At 45.9% G+C, this 25,815-nt stretch overlaps 1 protein-coding gene across 3 annotated transcripts in view; it reads left to right on the top strand.

Annotated features, from left to right (window-relative positions):
• enox1 (ecto-NOX disulfide-thiol exchanger 1) overlaps positions 1-25,815 on the top strand; it is an 84,257-nt gene that overhangs the window by 17,973 nt on the left and 40,469 nt on the right. Inside the window, exons 2-3 of one of the 3 annotated variants that reach the window (XM_070975606.1) lie at positions 7,224-7,255; positions 12,997-13,164. The exons of 1 other annotated variant lie outside the window; for it this stretch is intronic. The gene's annotated coding sequence lies outside the window, so the exon portion shown is untranslated. The remainder of the gene's footprint in view (positions 1-7,223; positions 7,256-12,996; positions 13,165-25,815) is intronic. One more of the 3 variants, XM_070975605.1, reaches the window with a different exon arrangement.

Here is a 25,815-nt window from a genome sequence, read left to right as displayed (position 1 = left end):
TGTTTGTGTTAAAAACACCAGAAATCTGCAGCTTTAACAATGAGAAACGTGTGGTTGTTGTGGAACCGTTCACACATTATTCAGGATGGTTTAACGACTGAAAGACAAAGAACCACGTGGCCTCATTAATATTCTGTCGCGGTGACGGCCGGCGGTGGACTGTGGCTGCGTGTGTTCACTCAGATATTGGTGGATCAGTGACGTGTGTGTTGCTCACCTGCCCTCGTGCTCATTGGTGGATCAGTGACGTGTGTGTTGCTCACCTGCCCTCCTGCTCATTGGTGGATCAGTGACGTGTGTGTTGCTCACCTGCCCTCCTGCTCATTGGTGGATCAGTGACGTGTGTGTTGCTCACCTGGGTCAGACGTGTTTCTGAAGCACCAGAAGAAGCTGAGATGTTCAGTTCGGATGATTTTCTCTCACTGCTTTCTTCCAAGGTCAACAGTGAACTTTCTTTTAAAAAGCAGCCTGTCTCCGTCCACAGACTGTCATTATGCAGCAGGTAAAAGGCGCTCAGACGCTCCCTCCGCCTCTCACTGCTGCAGCACATACACATACTGACATCTCAGCCATTTATACACCACCGCGTCCATTTATGTATCATCTGAACTGAATCAATAACACTGTTGGGCTGCAGATGAGTACCATTATGTTTGCAGGGTGAATTTCACCTGTGTGTCTTTGTGAAGTATGTGACTCAGGAGGATTGGTGCTCTGTGAAGTGTGAACAGAGCTCAGGGTTTACTCACCTGTCTGTCTGTCACAGGTGTCAGCGTTGAAGTGAGAGCAGGGTGCGCAGAGCTCCTCCTGCGTCATGCTGCTGTCCATGTTGACCTGCAGCAGTGTGAGGAGGTTTGGACGCTCTGTCTTCCTCACCTTGTGCTCCCTGACCACTCACAGGTGGACAGGTGAAACCCTGTAAATCACAGCATCACTGGTGCACATGTGAAATATAAACCTGTGTGTTCCTGCTGTTGTTGATGAGCACACCTGGCCAGGTGTCTGGAGGATGATCTGAGGGTCACTTGTCTTTGTTGAACTGGTCTGTGGTTGATTTGTCACTGAAACACTTCACTCTGTTTCTTCCCTGCTTTACTGAGCATTCAACACGTAGCTGCTGGTTATCAAGTCAATACTGCAGATGCAGAGAAATACTTCATGTTTCAGCGTTTTCACACAAAGCTCGTACATGGACTTTGCTCCAGGTGTGTTTGCATCTGGATGCAAACAGGAGCCTGACAGACCGGTGAGGGAATCAGCTCGTTCCAGATTGCACCAGGCTGTCTGTGTAAAGCGTTTACCAGCTGCAACATTAAAGTGATGAACACATTAATGCATCAATTATTATAATCCAATAATATGTATTGTTCCAGCTCCTCCATAATGAGCATAATAATTGCTGCGTAATACTTTCACTGGCAGTTCTTTAGAAAGTGTCTGTCCCTGTAAAGCGAGCCTCAAACACCTATCCAAGGCAGAGCCAGAGTAACGTCAGAGCTGTTCTCCAGCCGGTCAGAGCGCCTGCTCGAAGGGTAACACTCTGAACTTCATGCCCAGCAGTCAGAGTCACGGTCAGTGCAGCTGGGTCTGAGTAATAGACGTCTGAGCACAGCGGAGGGAAGGAGAAGGTTTTTATTCCTGCCTGAATAGTTTTTGTACATAGATGCCTGCAGATGACTCTCTGTCCTTTATTAGTGAGAAGACACGATGGGACCACATCATGAAGCCTCAGCCTGGTCCACGTTCAGCAGAAGCTGCTAACGTGGACCAGGCTGAGGCTTCATGATGATGACTTGGACTGATAACTCGTCCTCTGGTGGATTACTGCAGATTATTTGACTAAATATTTTTCTGGATTGGATCAGCTGGGCCTTTGTCAGTGTCACCAGTTGTGTTATCGCTGGGCGGATTGTGAGACTCGTCCATGAGGCCTCAGGTTTACAATCACTTGTTTGTTTGTGCTGTTGTGGTGGATCTTGATGGTACACTGTGGTACTCCTACTCTCACCAGCATATTCTATGCTGTTTTCTGTAATGTGCAGCAGGTTTCTTAGTCTGTTTATGTTCTTTTTCTCAAGCGCTGTGACGTTAGGAAGCTGCAGAAGGTTTTAAGGTACAGAAACACTGGATCTGCTGACAGATGTCATTCAGACGACAGATGTTCATTTGCTATGGAGAGCAGGAGATCCGTGCAGTGTCTGACGGGTACGACGAGTGGACCGATGAGTTGCCGTATCTAAATTTGCATAATCACGACTCATCCTCAGCTTTATGTTAATGATTCTGTCCAGTACGATGCACCAGGCTCACAAAGATCAGATGGAACTGTCGAACTAGACGCTTGCGATAAAAGATGAGTCAGGAGTCTGACTGCATTGGCTGTTTGTCACCGTTTGCAGAAAGAGCCTCAGAGTGGACCTTTAGTTTAACACTGACTGTCTGCTCTTCATCATCAGTCACTGTGCCGTTTGTTCATATTACATCCGTACAAAACCTCGACTGTTCAAACATCGATCAGAGCTGTCAACCTTTTAAACACCATTTCAGCCAAAGTTCCTCTGTAGCATGCAGCAGGCAGCGGGCTGTTGGAGGTAAAGTGGGAGTAGCAGGGCGTTTGGATTGCCACTTACAAAGCAAACCAGCCTCTCTTTGCACATCACATCAAATCACACACTCTGCTTGTGCTCATTGTACTTGAGGAAAATCCTGATCGGAGCTATTTTCCGCTGGTACTCACACTTAAACGCAGGCTCGGCCGACGGAGGAAGCGCTCTTCCTAAAACACTGACGTGTGTTCATGCTGCTGCTTCTTAAGCTGAACGCTAACGAGCGTCTCTTATCCCGCCTCACGCTTTGTCAAACTTCTGCTGCGGCTAACGCTGGTTATTGTGCTGTCTGCAGCTCCTGTCTGTGTTCAGCCAAAGCTTGTTTGAGTAAAACCTCACTTGCAGTCTTTATGCTAAGCTAAGCTAACCGTCTACAGGCCATAGCTTCATACTTATCATACAGGCGTGAGGGTGGAATCAATTTTTCTCTTGGCAGCAAATTTACAACTCTGAGCGACATGAGCAGTTCCAGTTTGAGTCTTTAAAAACACTTCGGTCCATCCAGATGTTTATTTCTGCTCTAGCGGAATGAATTTTGTCTCACCTGTACAGCTGAGACGATTAACGTTAATGTTTTTGACATTTTTTCAGCTAAAATGTAAAACGTTTGCTGGTACAGCTTCTTTTATGTGAGGATTTGATGATTTTCTCTGTTTTATATCATCATAAACTGAATGCTCTGGGTTTTGGACTGTTGGTCGGCCCAAACGACACTTTGAAAACTGAAACGGACATTTTTCACCATTTTCTGTCATTTTCTAGATGAAATAATCCTGAGATTGATTGAGGTTGTTGGTTTCAGCCATAAGTGTGTGTTTGTGGCTGTGCTTTTTGTCCCGGACGCTCTCGGAAAAAGAGATTGTTTTGATTAAAGACACAGAAACGCCATCTCAACCAGGAAACCCTCTTTTTCTCCCGTTTTCCTTCGTTCTAACCGGAGGCAGCTGAGGTCCCTCTAAGCCCCTGAAAAAGCAGTACCCCGAGGAGCAGAATGTCGTCTCGCTCTCCTCCTCCTTCCCTCCCTGCTTCCCCGGCCTGATATTCTTCCTCTCCTCGTCCGGGTGTCATTAACAGTGATTTATACGAGGGCTCTCTGGAACACGGATGGTGCCAATAGGTTGGATGCAGGTACATCGCCCCGCCGCCGCCGCCCGGCCCCCCCGCTCACCCTGCTCCTCGCTGCGCTGTGATTGATCAACACAAACACAACACAAAGCAGAGGGCCGTAAAAAGAAAACACACAATCAGTGAGTGTGTTTTGTTTCGGCAGACAACAGCCATTGTGTGTGATGAATAGAAAGGCGCGTCTGCAGAGACCTGCAGCTTTATTTTGGAAGGCAGAGCGGCTGTCTGGAATCCCTCACCTCGCTTTTATTATTCTGCTGAAGCATCTGTGCCAGCGTAAACAGCCGCAATGAATTCAGAGTTTTTCCAGATATACATTTCAGACTCATTTTTCCTCCTATAATGAGAGAAGGGAATATTCTATTTATGAATGAGGCTGTGCATGAGCCTCACATGTCTGCTGCAGTTTAAATCCAGTAATTATGAAGGTGTCGGATTTAAATCCTGTTCTGCTGCTAAACACTTTATAAATGGACCAGACTGGAAAGAGGGTTGAACATCTCTGTCTGCAGCATTCACAGCGAACATTTCCTACAATGTGGTGATTATGGTGTACGTGCACGGCTGGGTAATGTGGTTAATACTGAAGGAGAGCGTTTCTCTGATGTCAGTACACATCGAAATATGAAAACAATTCACGAAAGATAATTAAATTCATGTTTGAGTCAGCAGCTGCTGTTCATTGTTGGTTCATCTGAGCAGTGAGGCTGCCCTGAGTGATGCTAGCATCAGCATGCTAACATGCTGCGGTATACGTTTACCATGTTCACCATCTTAAGCTGCTTTTACACCAACATTAGTGCATACGCAGCTTTTCGAAATGCACATGCAGAAAGCAAGCGGTCGACTTCTTTCCTGCAGCCTGGGGACGAGTTGGCCTTTCAGTTTTTTTCGTTTCGTTTGACGTTGCTAATGTGTGGTACGTTTGGAGATCAATGACACTTTTACTTGTAACTTGGACACTAAAACGTAGTTTTATAGTAGCTGACAGCTGGTTACATAATGAACCTAATTTAACGTGTGAACAGCAGGTGTGCATGTATGTTATCGTAAGCTAAAGTCTACCCAGTGCAAGCGAAGGGCTCTGTAACATGTTCCTTCTTGTTAAAAAGGTAAAATGTGCTGCAGCTTCCTTTAGATTCATGCAGCCCTCATGAGATCATGTAGGGATGTAATTCCCCCTCTGACTGATCCACATAGACGCAATCAGACTCTGTAGCAGAGCGAGATGCAGATTTATGCACTCATTTACATAACGGATCAGGCTGGTGGTGTTGAGGCGATAATGAAAGTGAAAGTGAAAAACAATGAGATTTTTTTCTTTAAACACGCAGGAGACCAAGAAAACAGTAATAGAAAAAATAAGAGCAAACTTTTAAGAAGAAAGAAAGACAAAGCAAAGGTTAACAGCTCACCTGCTGTTCAGGTGTGTTCTCAGTAATTCTGCTAAGTGGTGTCATTTCAGCACTTACAGCTCAGCTTCTTTTCTCCACCGTTTATCTTCATGTGCAGTGTTTTCATTTTAAGCTGTGAGCCTGACTGTCATGTAAATTCTGCCTTTATATCCTGTCCCTTTTCTTAAAGTGTTGTTTAGAGACTTCACTGTAAAGAGCACTTTGAGCTAAATGCTAACTTTACACTAAGATGCTCACAATGGCAGCGCTGTCGTGCAGATGTTCAGCAGGTATAATATTCATCGTGTCTCAGGTCTGCTAGCTTTCTGGTGGTGCAGTGCCAAACTGTTAGAACGGCTGAGCTTCAGCGCTTCACAGAAGATGTGTCACAGAACAAAAGGTCGTGCTGCAGACGAGTCGTGTGGTTCTGTCATCAGGTCGCTCGTTCTGAAGGACAGTCAGTCATTACTGGGCATGCTCCGTGGTGTCTGACCTCACACAGTAGCAGCATACTGGGACACTGGTCACAGTGTGTATGCAGAGAGGAGCTGCTGGAAGCTGGACTGGCTCTTTGTAGTCTGGACTGCTTTGGCTTGGCTTGGCGCTGTCTCTGCCATATGGTCTGCTCTGGCAGTAACACACTGTACTGTTCACTTGGCTGAACACTAAACAGTAATTAGTCACTTTCTATTCACGCCGCGCTCCATAACTGTCAACCATCAACTCATTTCACGCTCAGTGTCTTTGAAACTATTTTCTTACAATTAAGCCGTTTAGCAAAGAACAGGAAATTGCGTTACTTTAACATGGTGTCATACTCTGCATTATGTCAGGCCGTGAGCATAGCTGACTGCTCGCTAAACCCCGCCCCTGAACAGAGATCGTCCAATCACAGTTGTCAGAGTTTGCAGTCTTATTCAGCGTTTGCAGTGCGATCAGCGGATTAAACCATGTGCTCTAATGTGCTGCAAACATTAGCATGTCAGGCTAACTAGCCTTCTGTGTACAGTAGCCACACAGGCTAAAGCGTGAAACCTTCTTTTATCTGCGTCTGTCTGAAATCAAGGACCTTCTGCTATTGGCTGTGACCGTTATCACTGTAGACGGATGTAGGCTACCTCTGAATGTTCACTTGTGTCATGCAGGATGTCAATAATCCCACATCATAATAACAGTAATGCTTTTTGAGAACTGCTGTTTAGTTCAGTTTAATTGAACACTTTCAATAATCAGTTGAAAATGCCAATAACTCTCTATTTTTAGTTTTTCAGCATGATGATTTGCTGCTTTTATGTGTTTAGTATCACAGTCAGTTGAATCTTTGTGGATTAAACAAGACGTTTGAAGATTTTTATAGACTAAATGATTAATCAATGAACCAAAATCCAACACATTAACTGATAGTTGAAGTAATCGTTAGCTGCAGTGTGACTTGTGTTTAATTTAGCAGCAGGTTTTATTGTTTCCTCATCGTTAGAGTTTGTAGTCAGATTAACGAGCCTGCTCCACCTCACGCTCTGAAGAAGCCTCTGTGGTGACATTCAGGGCTGATTCCGATTGGCTGATTGATTGGTGTTGTTGTCAGTGAGATGATTGAGGACGTTTGTCTGAAAGAGATTTCTAACCACATCAGCGCCTCCTGTTCTTTCTCTTCAGTTTTACTGCTTTTGTTTCTGTTGCTTACCCTTTATTTAGAAAGGTCAGCACTGCCCAGCTGGTGCTGTGTGTGTGTGTGTGTGTGTGTGTGTGTGTGTGTGTGTGTGTGTGTGTGTGTGTGTGTGTGTGTGTGTGTGTGTGTGTGTGTGTGTGTGTGTGTGTGTGTGTGTGTGTGTGTGTGTGTGTGTGTGTGTGTGTGTGTGTGTGTTTGGCCCTCAGGATGCTGTAAATCACATAACAGTTTTATTAGAGCCTCACCTCCTCCACCAGCCTTGAATCCAACACGCTCTCAGAGTCAGTGTTGCTTCAGGGGACTGGCAGGGTGGAGATGATGTCATGGCTGAAACCTGAAGAGATCTGAACACACACACACTCTCACACACACACATTTACTCCATTAGGATCCTTAGGACTGATGAAGTGTGTGTCTTTGTCTCCACAGGAACCATCGAGGTGAGCTGCTGCCCTCAAACTGTAAGTCATACGTTTGTTTGCTTTTTCACTTTCTTCTGAGTTTTGACACTGATCTTCCTCATGAGTTTGTGTTGTCTTCATCAAGTCAACAGAATGACAGCAGCTGTTAATGATCACTGATCTTTATACTGTCATGTGTTTGTTGTGTGCCTGTGGCTCTGAGTATCGATCACTGATACGTCCGATCAGCTTCATGGTCGTCTTTACTGATTTGTGCTGCTGATTGGCTCATTGGCTGTTTTATCGAGGTAACGCTGCTGTGTGGCTGTTTGTCTTCAGAAAACATGAATATTTCCAAAGTTTGGCTTCTGCTGTTACAGTGGGAACCTTTTAATGGTTTTATTTCAGCTGACAGTAGAGATGACAGGTCAGAAGCGGTGGGTCCTCGGTGGGACTCGAACCAGAGACGTTGTGGTTCACAGTCGGCCACCAGGACGTCCACAGGTGTTGTTTTTACCTCTCGATCAGACTTATTGATTGATTGGTTGGTTGGTTTATTTCACAGAGGCTGTTCTTATTGATAAGTACCGCGGTAAATGTGGAAGAGTTGGCCCAAACTTTCACAAGGTTTTGAAATAGTGCAAAGCAATAAGAAAAAGAGAAGTAAACATATCTGAATCTGGATCTCATGTGTGGCTGAATGGCTCCTCTGTTACCTCACGCAGAGGTTTGTGTGTTCAGGTATGCTCGAGCTGCAGGTGAGCAGCAGGCAAAGGTGTAGAGTTACACCTGAGTCATTTTAAAAACTTCTAAATATCTAATTTTGATGAACAGAAATGAGTTTTTCGGGTTTAATCAATGCCAGCTGAGGTGAAAGCAGGACTGCAGTGTCTTCTCTGTGTTTGAACCAACAAGAGTTGTTTTCCTCTGTTCTGTGGAGCTGAAAGTTTCCAGAGGAAAATACTGAGAAGTGATTTTTGTACATTCCTGAAACAGATAAGCAACTGTCTCCACTCTTATATCAGCTCAGCGAGGAGTTAATCAGAAGAGTGTGTTCCTTTGTAGTTTATTAGCTTTGCTGCAGCAGATGGAAAAGATGGAGATGGACTGAAGCTTCATGGGACTCTGCAGCACAAACACGAGTTCATGGTAATCTGGTGTTGCACGCTGTAACTCTGTGGAGTCTGATGGTTTGTATTTGATTATCTAAATGATGATGATCACGATACGAGCCAGAAGCGGCTGATACACAAACTGTAGGTCTGGACTCCTCTGAAGGTCTGTGTAACTAATGAAAGCGTCACTTCAGGGTTTTTAATTCTGACTTTCTTTGAATAGTTTTACCTCTGAATCCTAAATGAACTGTAACAGAAGGAAACATACATGTCTAAGAGACCCTGCCAAAGCTTCAGGACATGAGTATACACACACATACAGAACAATGAGTACACCTTTTATAAAGGTGTGTGTGTGTGTGTGTGTGTGTGTGTGTGTGTGTGTGTGTGTGTGTGTGTGTGTGTGTGTGTGTGTGTGTGTGTGTGTTTGTGTGTGCACAGCACATCACTGCAGGCTGAGAGAAAGCAATAAGGCTGGATTAGGATGGATTAACACCAATGTCGCCATCATACATTCTGTTTTCTCCTCCTACTTTTCCTTTTCCCTCTTTCCTCCTTCCTCCTCCCATCCTCCACCTCCTCTCTCCTGTTCTGCATTCCCTTGTTACTTTCCTTTCTTCACTTCCCTTTGTGGTCTTGCTTTCTTTTTCCATTTCCTCTTCACCCTCCTTTAGCTCTTACCCCATCTCTCTCCTCCTCATTTCTCTTCCATCCCCCATTATTCTCCTCTTCGACCCGTCTCACCTCTCCTCTCCTCCCCCTTCGTCTCCTCCTTTTTTCCTCCTCTGTGGAGACAGCAGAGGAGCGCTGGGAGCAGCAGGGCCAGAATTTACATCTTGATATATCAGTTTCCTGCAGCAGCAGAGGCGGTGATGGATGGCGTGTTGCCGGCGCCGCGGCGCTGCCATGAGTTACCGTGGTGATTACCGGCCGAGGCGGCTGCTCACTGGCCACTTCATCACTGTGACTGGTAGGGAGGAAGGCGAGAAAAGAGAGAGAAAAAGGAGAGAGGGGCAGAAAAACAGAAAGAGAAGTAAGAAAAACACAATTGGAGAAGAGTGCAGGCGAAGGCAGCAGTGACTTGTTGTGGCAGGATGGAGGAACAGAATCGTTAGAGGAGGTGAGATCCGATTGGAGGAAACAGAGTGTCCCCATGTGGAAAGTGGCATCGAACAGGAAGAAGACGCAGCAAAAAGGAAGGGGAGGTGAATATGGGTGATTTGATCAGATGGAAATGGAAGATTTTCTGAGGCTTGTACGAACGTGCTGAGTCAGGCGAATAGATTGATATCACCTGTCAGCAGGTGACAGACTGAGGCTAAAGCTAGCAGGTCTGTAGGTCATGATATCATGCTAACAGACTGAAGCTAAAGCTAACAGGTCCCAGTTCATGATATCATGCTAACAGACTGAGGCTGAAGCTAACAGTCTGTAGGTGATGATATCATGCTAACAGACTGAGGCTAAAGCTAACACTTTCCGGTTCATGATATCATGCTAACAGACTGAGGCTAAAGCTAACACTTTCCGGTTCATGATATCATGCTAACAGACTGAGGCTAAAGCTAACAGGTCTCAGGTCATGATATCATGCTAACAGACTGAAGCTAAAGCTAACAGGTCTCAGGTGATGATATCATGCTAACAGACTGAAGCTAAAGCTAACAGGTCTCAGGTCATGATATCATGCTAACAGACTGAAGCTAAAGCTAACAGGTCTCAGGTCATGATATCATGCTAACAGACTGAAGCTAAAGCTAACAGGTCTCAGGTCATGATATCATGCTAACAGACTGAGGCTAAAGCTAACAGGTCTCAGGTCATGATATCATGCTAACAGACTGAAGCTAAAGCTAACAGGTCTCAGACTAAATGTCAGATAAGTTTCAGCTGGAGGCTGAACACATGGTCATCATGTGGAAAATAGCAGGAAGAGAACAGGATGTAAATATGGGTGATGTTGTCAGATGAATATGACTGTGAACTAAAATGTTGCACATGAACATAATCCAGCAGCAAATATGTGTCCTGAGACAACACAGCCTAATTGGGGAAACAAATCAGCATCATGTAAATTTGTCGGAGACGGTTAACGAGGCTTCGGTCTTTGATCATTTCACCTCTCAGGGTAGCACGAAGACTGCAGACAAAAACACGCATTTGCTGCTTTCCTCATAAAAGCTTGTGTCGCAGGGAGCGTTCACCTCCAGTGTCTCCCTGCATGTCTCATCCTGTGGTTGGTGATTTCATGTCTAGACCAGCTGCTGCCTGCCATCCAGCTGAGGGAAAATCTGACATCCCTTCCTCCCTCCTGCCCTCCATAAAACCTGAGGAAAAACAGATCGATGCTGGGCAGCGTTTCATTCTGCTGTGGGCTTATTAAAGTGGAAAGTCACAGGCCTTACTGTTGGTGCGACTGCACGCTGTGAGGAAGTGATGGAAGAAGTATTCACATGGTTTACAAAGTAAAGCACCAATACAGCCATTCATTTAAATGTTCATTATCTCACGTACACGAGCCTCCATGCAAAGCGGTGACTGGTGGAGGCTGTGCAGCCATTGGCCGCTGTCGCAGCCAAGTTCAGCCAATAAGGACAGTTTAGAAGACATCCAATTAATCGGCCAAACCGTTTCACTGGCCGACCTCTAAATGCAATGATGTAAATATACTGCATTACAGGTAAAAATCCTGCATACAAAATCCTACTCAAGTAAAAGTACAGACATATTCTCATCTTCGTGGAGTGAAAGTACAGTAGTACTGTCAGCTTCATGCAGTAAAGGTACAGTAGTACTGTCAGCTTCATGCAGTAAAGGTACAGTAGTACTGTCAGCTTCATGCAGTAGTACTGTCAGCTTCATGCAGTAAAGGTACAGTAGTAGACGTATTGGTATCTGAAATGGTGGAAACTGCTGGTTCAGTGTTTAATAATGTATTTTAGAATCTTAATGTGAAAAGTAACTAAAGCTGACAGATAAATGAAGTAAAAAGTACATTTTCCTCTGAAATGTAGAGGATTAGAAGTATCATGTAGCAGAAAATGTAAACACTTGAGGAAAGTACTTCAACTTGTACATACAGGAGCTTACTTGAGTGAAAGTACTTAATTACTTCCAGCAGCTTCACATCCTGGCTGTTGAGATTGAGGCCACAGAGGCTCTTTGGTGACAGATGGTGGTTTTGGTTAAATGTTAATAAAGTTAAATGTCACTCAGCATCAAACGTCACAGCTCTCCACATTCATGAATGAATGAATTCATGAATGAATGAACACCTTCTCCATCTCCTTATTGTGCAGATAAAAGGTGGAATCCAGGCAGAGCGTCTTGAACATAAAGGTCATTTGTAGGAAACAGGATTGTGGACGTACACTCACTGCAGAGGAGGAAGAGGAAGAGGAGGAAGATGCATGTTTCTCCTTTCCTGCTGGTGAATAATTCACTCCTGTGTGGTTCAACCTTGAGGTGTCCTCTGAGGTCTGAACGTCCACCACACACTGACATTTCTGCTGCTGCCTCGTAGAAAACACCCCTCCCCCTCACCTGTGAGGGAAAACATGTTTGTGAACATACAGATTCCCTCTGTGAACACATTCACTCACCTGATCTGCAGACGGACTCGTGGTTCTCTGGTTTGGTGGTCTGGGGTTTAAATCTGTCCTCTGGTATGTTTAATACTTCATGGACGCCGGAGGAGATGACAGTGTCACATCCATGAATGTGGTGATGCAGAAGAAAATCAAGCATGTTAGCAAACTGTCAGGGACTCCTTTACATGTGTCTCGCCTCTGGAAAAATGTCTTTCATAGACACTGAGGCGGCTTTTTGTTTCTGTGTTGGTGTTTACAGCCGAGCTGCCGCAGAGCAGAAGCGACTCGCACATGCCGGCTGCAGGATGCTGCTTCACCTCGTGTTTGTAGCTGCTTTCGGTTGCAGTAACTGTTGTTTGATCAGATCTCTCAGTGTCACTGTGAGTTTCACTGTGGGCGCGTTCCTCTCGCCTGCTACTTGACAGAATCCATAATGAAAAACAATGCAGACTTCTTCCTGTAAGTCTCACGCATGAAACTGTTCCTGTCCTCTGATTCTCAGGTTTCAGTCAGTGTGGTGGAGGCAGCTTGTCCTCTGCTGAAGGACAGAGGACAGAGAAGGCTGAACAGAGGTCGGAGTCAGTGTGAATCTAATGCTTCAGTAGCGCTTGTGCTCGCTAACGGAGCACAAAGATATTTAGTACGTAGCCGTGAACCCTGGTCTGGTGTTTAAATCCAACCAGTGCCCCGAATGAAGCAACAAAATATGCTGCTCGTAACGTTGACCTGAACGTGTCGGATGGAGAAAAATGCAGGTTAGTGCAGATGTACATGAAGGCTGAACACGATTGGTTGGATTGGTCTGACCGACTAATTTGCATATCTAGATCTGATCACAGTTCAGGTGCAGTGGAGATAAGGAGGACACATTTTAACTCATGATGTAAATGCTTCATGAGCGGTTACATGTAACGTCCACGCTCCGCCTGCGATGCGTCCGGTGGTCTGCGCAGACTGATCCTCAAAACATTTGACTGTGAAGCCTGCTCACTCATGGCAGAAGCACAGAAATCAAGGACAAATGACCAAATCAGCAAAATCTGAGCAAGTTATTAAAATCAGGCCGGTAAAATGTTTCTGAAATGTTTCCGCTTAGGTTTGCAGCGGCGTGGAGGGCGAACACAAAAACGCATCGCACACGTGACGTTACGGAGACGCAGCCGGACATTGATTACCTCAGCTGCTAGAGGGCGCTGTGACTCGGCTCACTGGTGGCCCCTCAGGTGAAATCCAGATCTGGGTCTGTTAACACAAAGACGAAGCAGTAAGTGATGCTTTCAGCTCTGACACAGACATGTGTAACGCTGTACCTCATGAATATCAGCTTGTTATTCATACAGACGCTGATCTGCGAGCTTTTCTCTCTTTTTGATAAAATGATGCCTTTCCACCTCCCACCTCTTTGATCAAGTCACAATAAACCTTTCTGCACATGTACCCCAACTGACAAATTGGCTCAGCTGAGGTGTGAATAGATGCAGAATGTGACACAGTCGAGCTCCGGCGCTTCACAAAGACTCTGTGCTTACAGGAGGAAGCAAAGGAGGCTTTCAGTGCACAAGGAAGCGTTATCGCCTCTGGATTTGATGCTTCCTCTGACCCCCCCCCATCTCTCTCTCCTCTGTTGTCTCATTCTCCCTCTCTCGCCCCCTCCCCTCCCCTCCCCTCCCCCGAAGGCATCTGGCTGCTCTTTAATTGCTGGTGTGAATCAGATGAGGAGAAGTTGCTGTCTGCTCTTTGAATAAACGCCTCTCCGCAACAGTGCCTCCATTAGAATCACCAGAGACTCATCGCTGAGGCCTGCGTGTGCGTGCGTGCGTGCGTGCGTGCGTGCGTGCGTGTGTGCGTGCAGCACGAGGACACTTTCTCTTCAGTGTGTCTCCTCCTGGTTGTGGCGTACATGTGTGATTTGTTTGTGTATTTTTGTGTGTAGCATAAATATGTATGAGTGTATACATTGAAGTGTGTTTGAGACGCAGCAGCTTTCGCTCAGAATAGCTTCAGTTGTTTGTGTGTCTACGCAGCACCTTGTACCAACCCAGCTGAATAAACTTGACTGTTTTCCAGTGTTTTCTCGTGGCAGAGCGACTCTAAGCTGGTGGTGAGGCTCTCGGCTGTTCTTCAGCTGTAAAGCAGTGCTGTGATGAAGCTGTAATCAGTCTCTTTCTCTGGATTCCTGGTGATTCAGCGCCCAGCTTTGTCTCCTCTGTGGTCGCTGTAGATAGAGAAAGCAGTGGAGGCTGTTGTCAGGCTGCTGATTTGAAGCTGGACCTCAGAACAGCATTTCAGCGCAGTACAACAACACATAAACGTACTCAGTGACATTACACCTCGGACTTGCCGGATTTGTTGGATACGTTGTGTTGCAGAGTACGAGTGCGTGCACGTCAGAGACATGGAAGTCTGTGGACGACACTGTGTGGTCAAACAAGACATACATTGACATGTGCGTCCGTCCAGACTGGAGGACTCACTTCAGAGTGTGAAGTGTGAGCGGACGGATGTATTGTGTTGTTTTTGGAGTTCAGAGCTGCTGCTGACTGAAGCTGTCTGTAGCTCAGAGTCTGGATTGTTCCGTGATGGTGTTCTCCACCCAGTCACAGCGGAGCAGCTCTGAAGCCAACGCTGACTGACCTCCTCACTCACTGTGTGTGTGTGTGTGTGTGTGTGTGTGTGTGGTGTGTGTGCGTGTGCGTGTGCGTGTGTGTGTGGGTGTGTGTGTGTGCGTGTGTGTGCGTGTGTGTGCGCTACAGTCAGAAGGAGAGACTTCCTTTGACTTGGTGTCTTTCTTTAGTTTAACTGACCTCAGTCAGGGCTTGGAAATGAGGGCTAATGTACATTTAATTCTCTCTCTCTCTCTGTCACACACATACACACGCACACACACACACACACACACACACACACACACACACACACACACACACACACAAATGGCGAAGTGGAGCAGAAAGCCAAAGCATCTGGATTTCTCATCAGATTTCTGGAAGCTGCTCCATCCAAACCACTACAGAGTGGGAACTTTTCTGTGTGTGTGTGTGTGTGTGTGTGTGTGTGTGTGTGTGTGATTTTCATTGGTGACTGCGGTTACATTCAGCAGTAACCTGACACATCTTTCCACTGCTCTGAGTTATTTTTAAGGCTGTTTGAAGCCTGCAGCGTGAATCTTAAACGTCTCACCTGAAGTTTGGCTCATTTGATCTGGACCAAAGAAAAAACTGATCCACTGTTTCATCGTTTCATCTCTGTCCGTGTGCACACTGGATTCGGAGCTGTGAACAGGACGTACAGATGATCACAGGTAGCTGATTGATCACTGATGGCTGCTGCTTGTATTCGCAGTTCAAACGTTTGTCTAATTATGGGAAAAGGTTTCATATCCAGACTGTAACGACCTGTTTGATGTCAGCATCCTGTAAGGAGGGTTTTACTGACTGAGCAGTAAACTAAGATAATCAGCTACCTTTGAAGAAGCTGCATTATCTGAAGCAGGTTTTCCATCGTAACAGCTTTACGTTAGCAGCGGCTACATCACGCTGTATGTTTTCGTATTAAAACACGCAGCATTTGCTTCACGTTAGCGTCCTCACTGCTCTGCCGTTTTAGAATTTACAGAGAATTTTGGACACCCACCTTCACTTCCTGGTTGGGTTTTATCAGTCTCGACATGTCCTTCCCTCATTCTCCAGAAGAAGTCCGATTCCATCGGCCTGTGTGTACGTATGTTTGAGCCTTTACTAGCAGTGCTTCATTCAACATGGATGATGAATTACAGCCGTTTCTGACCTTGCTGTCTTTGCTAGCAGCTGTTGTGCAGTTAAATTCTGAGTTTTAACAAGCTAAGACTGCCAACAGGTGCAAGATGCAAACACCAAATTATTGTCAGTGTGGATGTCTTTTATATATATATATATATGTTATATTGGCAGTTCTCTTTTTCTTACTTCTGACCGACAGCCTGGATTTATCTGTCAGAAAACACAAAATCCAGAAAACCAGATGAGTCCTCTGAGCACCGTGAATGTCCACAGCAGATTTCACGGCAGTGAAGTGTTCAAGATGTTTTGGCGGCCTCGTCTCGAGGCCTTGCGCTCGCAGCAGATGTGATGTCTGATAATCACAGACGGACTGACCTCTTCTGTCTGGACGCGCTGAGATCATTCAGTCTGTTTAACTGCAGTCGCTGTTGGTCTTGACTCCTTCAGCCGAATGCTGCGTGACGTCCCCCATCATCTGCTCCCCGTCCCTCTGTGCTGCGGCATCTTGTTGTCTGAGATCATCAGTGTCGTCTGGATGTTATTTGTCTCGGTGATTGCGTACATCATGTTAAAGCAGGATTTGATTCAGAGCGTCTAACATGGCAGATGTCCTCAGTGTGGTGAGACCGATACTGTTTACAGAGCCAATGCTGGCCTGTTCCTGAGGATACGAGGCTTTAAACAGCTGCTAACCAGCACTCAGCCGTGGAGGAAGTATGAAGTAAAAACACTGCAAAGATACTCTGTTACACGTTCTGCATTGAAAATGCAGTGAAAATATGTATAAGTATATATGTAAGTATAATCAGGGAAAGTGTCGACAGTGAAAGTACTGCAGTGCAGTACTACCTAAAGCTGTCAGATAAATGTAGGAGGAAAAGGCTCAAGTCAGGTACAAGTACCTCAGATTTACAGTACTTGAATAAATGCACTTCATTGCATTCCACCTTTTCTTCAGCGTGGTTTAGTGACCTCATGATGCTGAACAGACTGTTTCCACTTTACTGATTTTTAGATGTAAAAAGACTCAAATGAAATGTTTCGGCATGAAGTCGTCTGTGATGGCTGGTCCAGTCCAAAGATATCAGTCATCACCGGCCTCGAGCGGCGTCCTCGTATCGGCTGTGACTGCAGTTACGAGGCAGAGAGGAGGCTCGCTGATGAGTTCTGCCACTTTTACTTTTCCCTGATTGTAATTAGAGAGGACGGGAACAGACGGCGCTGCCTCAGCCCGCTGCTTCTGTCAATCAGCCCACTTAGCATGAGGATAATACAAGCTGCGCTCACACAACTGCACCAACACACACACACACACACACACACACACACACACACACACACACACACACACACACACACACACACACACACACACACACACACACACACACTCTCCACGCTGGAGTCAGTGTCCATTAATTTCCTGGTTCTGTCATCTTCCTCTGGACTTCTTCATTCATTCTTTTTTAATCTGCTCTGATCAGAGCGTCTCGTTCAGTGTGTGGTCTCTGCTAACACCTCGGCTGGGGACACACATACACCATGGACAAAAGTATGTGGACGCATACTTTTAGCTACGTTTGTCCTGAGAAAAACGACAGCAGCAGATTCCAGATATGACATGTGCTTGTGTTCAGTGACAGGAACAGGAAGTGTGACTGATCTGTGGAGATGATGCTGATGTCAGACATAAATGATGCACATGTGATGATAAGTGATCTGGAGGACGTTCTTCACGATTTGAGCTTCGCCCCTTCGCTTCTGTTAAGATGTTTATAATTGAGAAGTTGAAATTTTGACCTGCTGATGGCGCTAGATAATAAAAACCTCCTGAGTGTAGTGATTTAAGATTCTAAATGGTGTCGATTTGCTGCTTTTCTTCATCAGCTGAGACTTCAGGTCAGTTGTAGTTTCTGACCTTTTTAGGACCTGATGATTAAATCATTAATCAAGACCATGATTGACAGAATAGGTTCTTTTTTTTCCAGATCTTAACCTTCACTTTCAGTAAATCACACATCGATTCTGGGAAGCTTTTGTACGACAAAACAAAAATAATGAGCCTTGAATGTACATGTGGGACTGTTCCTGTCTGTCTGTATACAGAATTTATTTACTGTGTGTGTGTGCGTGCGTGCGTGTGTGTGTGTGCGCGTGTGTGTGTGTGTGTGAGCGAGCGAGCGATGCTAATTGGCTGGTCCTGCAGAGTGTGCTCTGTGAGCGACAGAAGGGAAGGTGTTTAAAATGCAGAGAGCAGTCACGGCTGGAGGAACGCTGGCTACAAAACACTCCCTCTCCTTCTCTCACTCTCTCTCTCTCTCTCTCTCTCTCTCTCTCTCTCTCTCTCTCTCTCTCTCTCTATCTTTTTCTCTCTCTCCCTCTCTCTCTCTCCCTCGCCCCCCCCCCTCTCCCTCTCTCTCTCTAACACCATCTGGTCATCCTCTGTGACTCAGCACTGTCGCCTGCTGGAGGCTCTGCCACCCACACACATGCACCCATGCGCACACACACACACACACACACACACACACACACGCGCACAGCGTGGCATTTGAAAGTGGCTGCCCTGGAGACGTGTGTGGCGATGTGTGCCTCTGCCTCAGTCTGCTGTGCAGTAATGAATACTGTACACTTCCTGTCAGGGTCTGTGCATTAATGGGTTTCATTGGTCGATGGAGATAAACAGCAGGTGGAGCTGATCCTCCAGTCCGTGCCATTAGACCACCACAGAAGAAGGGCACAACAAGATGGTGTTATAAAAAGAGCTCCTGTCAAAGGTCACATGATGGAAATCAGGTGATTTCATGTGTTCATGTGAGGAAGGTTGCAGCCTCCTCATCATCGCTCCGCACAGATCTCATGTTTTCATTTCGACATTTTTCATCTCTTCAGTGGACTTTAAGTCACATGTTTCATGCTCGTCATCATTCATTCGCTGCAGCGCCTCCTGTGTTGATGCTGCTTGTGTTTAGCTGGATGCTAAACTTCTCTGTCTGAAGAGCTAACGCAGCCACTAGCTTCTCTCTCCACTGTCCTGTCTGAGCTAGCTACCAGCAAACAGCAAACAAGTTAGCTTAGCTCGGCCTAACTGGACAATAAGTCCACACAGTAATTCAAAAGATGCCCCCACAGATTTCTGTATTTTGGTCTCTCCGGCTCTCTGTCCCCTCAAAGGTCAGCACCATGTTAAGTCCTGGTGGGCCCAGCACCAGCAGACTGGTTTTAATCTGCCCTGATTCAGACCACAGGCTGTCCTGACAGGATCAGACCCGCATGAACAAAGTGTCTGCAGTCGCTCCGTGTCCTGCTCAGTCTGCTGAGCCGAATAGTCAATAGTGTGTGTGTGTGTGTGTGTGTGTGTGTGTGTGTGTGTGTGTGTGTGTGTGTGTGTGTGTGTGTGTGTGGTGAGCTTGTGTATCATCTCTCGTGTCACCTTCATTACAGCAAGACAGATTTTTTGATGCTTCACAGGAAACGAGTGTTGCATCACTTACGGAGTTTAGAACTGATGCTGCTATTGAAGACTTAATTAATGACCGTCATGAGTGAGAGGACGCTCACCCTCCTCTTCTCACACTGATGATACGTCTGCTTCACCATTTAGTTCAGCTGCCGGTTCTCTAACATCTGACACCGCACACGCGTTGAATGACAGGACGCTGAGTGTTGTTTACAGCATGATGGCTCACACGCTGGCTCACAAGTGTTTTACTGGATATTTGTTTTCATCATCCACCAGGCCACATCAATGAAAGTAAAGGTATAGTGAGAGTGTGACACTGATGCGCACAATATTCTGATTTTTGCCTTCAAAACGTAGCGGAGCGTGTGTCTGTGTTCGTAGAATAGCAGCTGTGATGCATTTTGTGAGACACGTCATTGTTCATATTTGAGACCCGGAGCGAAGCCTCTGGATTCGTCCAGGGCTCACTGCAGTCAGGTTGGTTTGATGCTTCCTCCGTCACTTCATCGTGTGAGAAACAATCGTTTCTGGGCTGATATTCTTTCTCACCTCTAACAAGCTTCAGCCTGTTGGAGGAAATGGCTCTGGAATAATTCAGGTGTTAGAATGTAAAGCCAAATTCCCGCACAGTGTTTTCATGGAGGAAACGTGATGAATGTTTATGAGAGACTGTAACGTAGCTGTCAGCAGAGCGTGTGTGATGAGCATCAGTGAAACGTGAGGCGGACATGCTGCCTGTGTGCTGTGTTCATCGCATGCTCTCATCACTGACACACATGAGGCTGCTGCTCATTCAAATATAGTCTCTTTTCTTTCTTTTGGCGGCTGCATTGACCCCCCCACCCCCCGCTGCCGTCTCCCCTGCCTCTCAGGCCCTAAGTGGATTAAATGGATTTGAAACATGAGCCACAGCCACACTAATAGCATTGCTTGAATATTAAGCAATCCACGGTGGATTGATTCACAGACTAAAGAGCAGCAGCATTGTAACTGAGATGCATGAAGTGCTCTCCCACACCGACACATACTCAACATTATCTGTCTGCTTGTTCCGCTTCAGAACAGGCTGCACGCTTTTTAAGCTTCATGGCAACATGTTTGTGCTGGAGCTCCTGTTACCTGAAGGTCTGTGCTCACATTTCATGTCTTTCAGTCTTGATTTTCTGCCAGTTGACGACATTATTAATCAACTAATTGCTGCAGCTCTGAATCTATTCGGTAAAGGAAGTCTATTTTTATCTAAAAATGTAAAATATACACAATAGTTCTAGCAGTCGTGCAAGTTATAGTGAGTGATGTTGGGCGTATTGTTCATTGTTCAGTGCTGTGGTTTCCATTGCTGGGTGGTGGAGGGTGGTACTACCCGCCTGTTGCACAGGCTCTGCAGGAAGGGGGCGCTGGGCTGACCACACAGTCCTCTGCAGGGCCATCCTGTCCCCCCACAGGCTGCTGAACTCCCCATCAGGATGTAGAAGGATAGCAGGAGAGACCTTGAATGTGCTCACCTGTCGAAGGTGATGCGAGCGCCGTCTCACCTTTGGTGTCACAGGGTCTCTGTGTGTCGTCCATGTCCTCTGCAACACGCACAGCGAGGCACTTGAAGCTGTTCGCCCTCTCCGCTGGAGGCCTGCTGATTTTCAGTGACCTCTGACACTTCTCAGTCCACAGTCAGCTCCTCAGAACAAACCGATCCAATGAAAATCTTCACAGTGAGGCTGAAAATGAAACGAGCAAAGCTGGAGAGAGAGAAGTGTGTGCTGAGGAAGAGCTGAAGTTATAGAGCAGCAGTTTGACAGACAGTGTGTGAACCTGAACCCAGCTGAAGGCTAACACGATGCTCACCGCACAGGAAATGAAAACACCAGCCGCCAGTCACCGCATGACGGCAGACCAAAAACATGAATGCTGTGCTGCCTCCGGTCCGTGGAGCAGGCCTCTGCGTCAGGCACTAATTGCTGCTTGTCCCTTGCTGATGCAGCTTTTCTGCTGCTAAATTTAGGCTCCGGATAATTGCGAGTCTTTCCGCAGGGCAGTAACCTGATGAAGTGGTAATGACTGTAGGGGAAGAGGAGACGTGAAAACAGAGAGACAGAAAACAAACACTGGAGGTATCGAGAGGCAGTTCTTCACTTGTTAAACACAACTGCCTTCTTTTATTTGGCATTACTGTGCAGCTGTGCTTCTGTTCCACAGCTCTGCAGCCGTTTCAAACACTTACACTGATGAACATGATAAAAATGTCATCTTCAGACATGTGCATTACAGAGTCACGTGTTTTCATTCACAGACTATTTCAAATCACCTCGAATTGGCCCTTTTTTCAATCACTGAAGCTACAACAGTTTCCTGAAGTGTCTCTGAGTCCCTGTTTTAATCCACAATGTCCCCAGTCTGTGAGACGTGTCGCTGCATGAGATTCACATTAAGCAGATATTTACAGAAATCAATGAAGCTGATGAGGAAGAACATTAAATATGTTGACTTTGAGCTGTTTTCTTCTGTTTTCATTCTGTTTTATTTTTTTTTTGGAATAGTTGTTCCAAAACAGTTTCTAAAGTATAAGACATACCTGAAAAAAGGGCAAATAAGAAATAAAAGCCTGTTTCATATAAAGGCCTGGTTCTTCTTGCAGAAAATATTTCATGTTCTATATGAATTGAGTCAAATGCCAAAGCTGAAACATAATAATCTTAACAATAATTAAATGGTAATAGAAAACAAATGGCAAAGCTGTCACATGTTTGGGGGCTGGAACTCAGAAATGTTTGACGGCCTTTGCTTTCAATCACTGTACAATTACAACTACAGTCAATAAACCTTCACATTAAAAGCTTACATGGAACAGAGGATTAACCCTGTTTAGTCTGAATTTTCTCGTCACAGTTTATCAGAATTGTCGTGGATTATTTTCTCTGTATCAGCTGATTAATCAACAACCTGCCCTGCTCACGTCAGCTAACCCAGCAGCAGCAGCAGCAGCAGCAGCAGCAGCAGCAGCAGCAGCAGCAGCAGCAGCAGCAGCAGCAGCAGCAGCTCGTCTCTGGCCGACTTGTCTCGTAACAGAGCAGAGACTCATGAAAGCAGCCACAGAAAACCTGGCAACATGTTTTCACTTTCAGCAGTGTGTGTGCTGATGGCCATTTGAATGTTAAATGCAAAATGCTACCCTTCTTTCAGTCATCATTACGGGGTCTAAGCTGGCCTGTTTCTCTGGACAATGATTTGATTGGAGCAGATTGGATTTGCTGCCAAGGCTACAGCCCATCTGTGTGTGTGTGTGTGTGTGTGTGTGTGTGTGTGTGTGTGTGTGTGTGTGTGTGTGTGTGTGTGTCGCTGTGGTTAATGGTGCCTTTCTAAAGGCTTTATTAGAAGTAATTTGCTGCAGCGAGCGCTGACTGATATCTGGGCCATGACCCTGTCTCTCAGCTGAAGGGTAAAGAGGGAGTCCCAGTCAGACTGGAAATGGCAGGCCCTGCACGCCGTTCATAGATTAGAGTCTGTCCGCTCTGTGCTGAATGCACTGAGGAGCCGTGATAGAGAGTTTAAAGAGTTTAAATTTAAGTACTTCACTTGTCATATGGACAACAGTCACAGTGAAGCGATGACAGCCTTCATCTCAGGCTCAAATGCTCCAAAATGTACGAGAAAATCAGGAAAGATAACAGGACTCAAACAGACTGTTTATATATATATATATATATAAAGAATAGATTCAAATAGACATGATGTAAATATCAGACTGAGGTAGACTGATGAGCAGTAATGAACAGGTGATGCACATAAACATATGTACTGTGATTGTTCGACAGCGTGTAAACAGTAGTAAAATAAATATATGTGTAAACTGCGACGTGTGCAGGCATAGAGTGTACTGCATATGTGTACAAACACACGCACGCACGCACGCACATACACAACTGAAACAGCTCAAAGTCAATATATTCTGCACGAGCACAGTGTGTGTGACCTCTCTGTCCTCTGACAGGTCAGTTCAGGAGCATCGTAACCTTTACACAGCGACAGTGAATGCAACATTTCAGTGTTGAATACTGGAAATCAAAAGAGACGGGCTGACAGTAAAAGCAGAGCAGAGTGGGCGGTGCGAGACGCCATCAGTGCCTGTGGAGCAGGTAGGTGAAGCAGCAGTGTGTAGGCGATGGAAGTTAAGCAAACTGTTTACTTTAGCTGACAGCCAAACAGGCGAGCTTCACAGTGTTTATTTAATAAACTACCTCCACCTCAGAGCTGCGTGACGGAGCTCGGATTCACCAGCAAAGACTTCATGAGTGTTTCCATAGATACAGAGCGCCTCACGAGGGCGCCGCTGTAGGCACTGTGTCATGATGCATATTTATAATGAATTATGAAAAGAGCCGCACTCAATGTGTGAAGTAGACAACACACACACACACACACACACACACACACACACACACACACACACACACACACACACACACACACACTGCAGCTGATACAACAACAGACGGACAGTGTGTGTGTGGGGGGGGGGTGGACTGTCGTGAATGAGTCTGATGACTTTGTTGATCCTTTGATGTTTTATTCAGCGTCACCATTGGCTCAGAAACATCCACTCAGCACTCTGCTTTGGCTTGAGCACGCTTAAATATTCAACCTGATGGTCATGTAGATCTGATAGGAGTGGAGTTTCACATGTGAGTGTTCACTGGCTGAGGCTGAAAGCGATGACAGTGACGTGTGTTGAAGTGGGACAACGATCAAAGGTTCAGTGTGATGAAGTGACTTTCTGTTATTTATGGCTCAAAATGTTGATTTAGTGTAAGTTTAGAGGTTAACGAGATGACGCCTCTCAGAGGAAGGACTTGCCACTTTGAGATTCTGGCTAGCATTGTCGGCTAACACGTTAAAAATAGCATGCTAACAATCTAAACTTTAGCATGTTACACGAACATGCTAAGTATCAGTTTGCTAAACAGTGACAGCTTAGCATGCTAGCATGTGAAACGTCGACCAGCGATGACGGCCATCTCCAGAAGAGGTATTCATTTTATGATGTGTTTTGGCACATCCAGGCTCCTGTACTGTACTGCTTCATCTGTCACAACACGACCGGTGTGTGTTGCCTTTTGGCCAGTATTATTAGACAATCATCATCATCCTCATCCTCATCAAATACTGACTGTAAGTCTCGTTTATCTCTTTTTGTCATCATCTGAGCCACAAAGAGTGTCATTAACCAGTTTTTGATGACATTTATGTTGAGCTGAATCAGTGAGCAACATGAAGTGACTCAGTGACGGTGGTTTAGGTCAGATGTCAGATGTTTCAGAGGCGTTTCAAGTGAATTCAATTCCAATTCCAACATTTTTGGTTTCTACGGTTTTTGATCCAAAGTCTTGGTGTTGCTGTAGGCTCTGAAAAGCTCATCATGTAGCTCGACAGCTGCCTCATGAACGATATTTTTAGGCTCCATAAATATGGTGCTTGCTGGGCCGAATGGGTGAAGTGAAGCAGGAAGACATAACTCCCCAGACACGAAGCCGTCATCTGCTCACTCCTGCCATCAAAGCCAGCATCCACGGACTCTGGACTCATTCAAGTGGAGTCACGATGTGAAGTGGAAACATGTCAGCCACTGAAGTTTTGCTCTTCATGCATGTGCAGTTTCACAGGAATGTGTTCATCAGTGCTCTGCTGAGAAGGGGACTTCCTGTCCTGTGTGTCTCTGAAGATGAAGTGTTTGCAGATGTCCATCAGGGACTGCTGCCATGCTGCATCAGCGTTTTTGACACAGATGGAATTTGTGGAATATCCCCAAACAAACTTTAATGAACAAGAACTCTGTCTGAAACGAGCAGAGGAGCATGAAGTTTTTATTCTCGTTTAAGGGAATCCCGAGCAGCATGTGGGATGATCAGGACCATGTGTCTCCTCTTAACGAGCTCAGACCAAATCCTCAGCCGCTGATAAAACTCATCAAGAAACCACAGCCAGGTTCTCACAACTGTGTTCCTCTAAAGCTTCAGCGGTCGCTGTGGAGGAAGTCAGTCAACAGAAGCAGAGGAGAGTGCTGTTGGAAGGTCAGCGACATGTAGATGTTATCCAGGTACGTTTGGCTTCGGCCTAACTGACCGTCATTCTCACTGATACGTGGATCATTCCTGTTCACATCCACGACCCAGTGCCTTCATCGTTCTCTTGTCTTTGGACCTCAGATACAGAAGCATCTGTCATCAGCCCTGTCAGCAGGTGGCGCTGCAGCAGTGACTCATTTCAATCTGAGCACACAAACATGAGCCACATATTCTAGATGTGGTGTGACTTACGCAGCAGAGGATATGGTTATCTCTGAGGGAAAAATGAATAAAGTTCAACAATCAGCAGAGAAAATCACAGGAGGACTCGCAGACGCTGAAGTTTGCTCCTCAGTCCACAGAATCCAGTGACAGTCTGTGAACTCACCAGTTCACTGCAAACAGGAAAGAACGGCGGCTCAGAGGAGAAGCATTAGTGTGTTCAGACCCACGGTGTGAGACTTCTTGGCGCTCAGTGAACGTGTGAAACCTCGTGAACGTGAGCGGTCATGTGACCGTGAAAGCTTCATATTTCTGCATGGATTTCTTCTTTACTGGAAGCTCGAACGTGACTAACCAGAAATGATGCCGCCGTCATCAGAAGAGTCTGACGGGCTGGGACAGTGTTATTGTATGTG

The sequence above is a fragment of the Chaetodon trifascialis genome, chromosome 12, assembly GCF_039877785.1.
Source record: "Chaetodon trifascialis isolate fChaTrf1 chromosome 12, fChaTrf1.hap1, whole genome shotgun sequence".
Lineage (NCBI taxonomy): Eukaryota > Metazoa > Chordata > Actinopteri > Chaetodontiformes > Chaetodontidae > Chaetodon > Chaetodon trifascialis.
The sequence above is the reverse complement of the archived record's forward strand: the minus strand, read 5'-3'. Positions and strand labels throughout refer to the sequence as shown.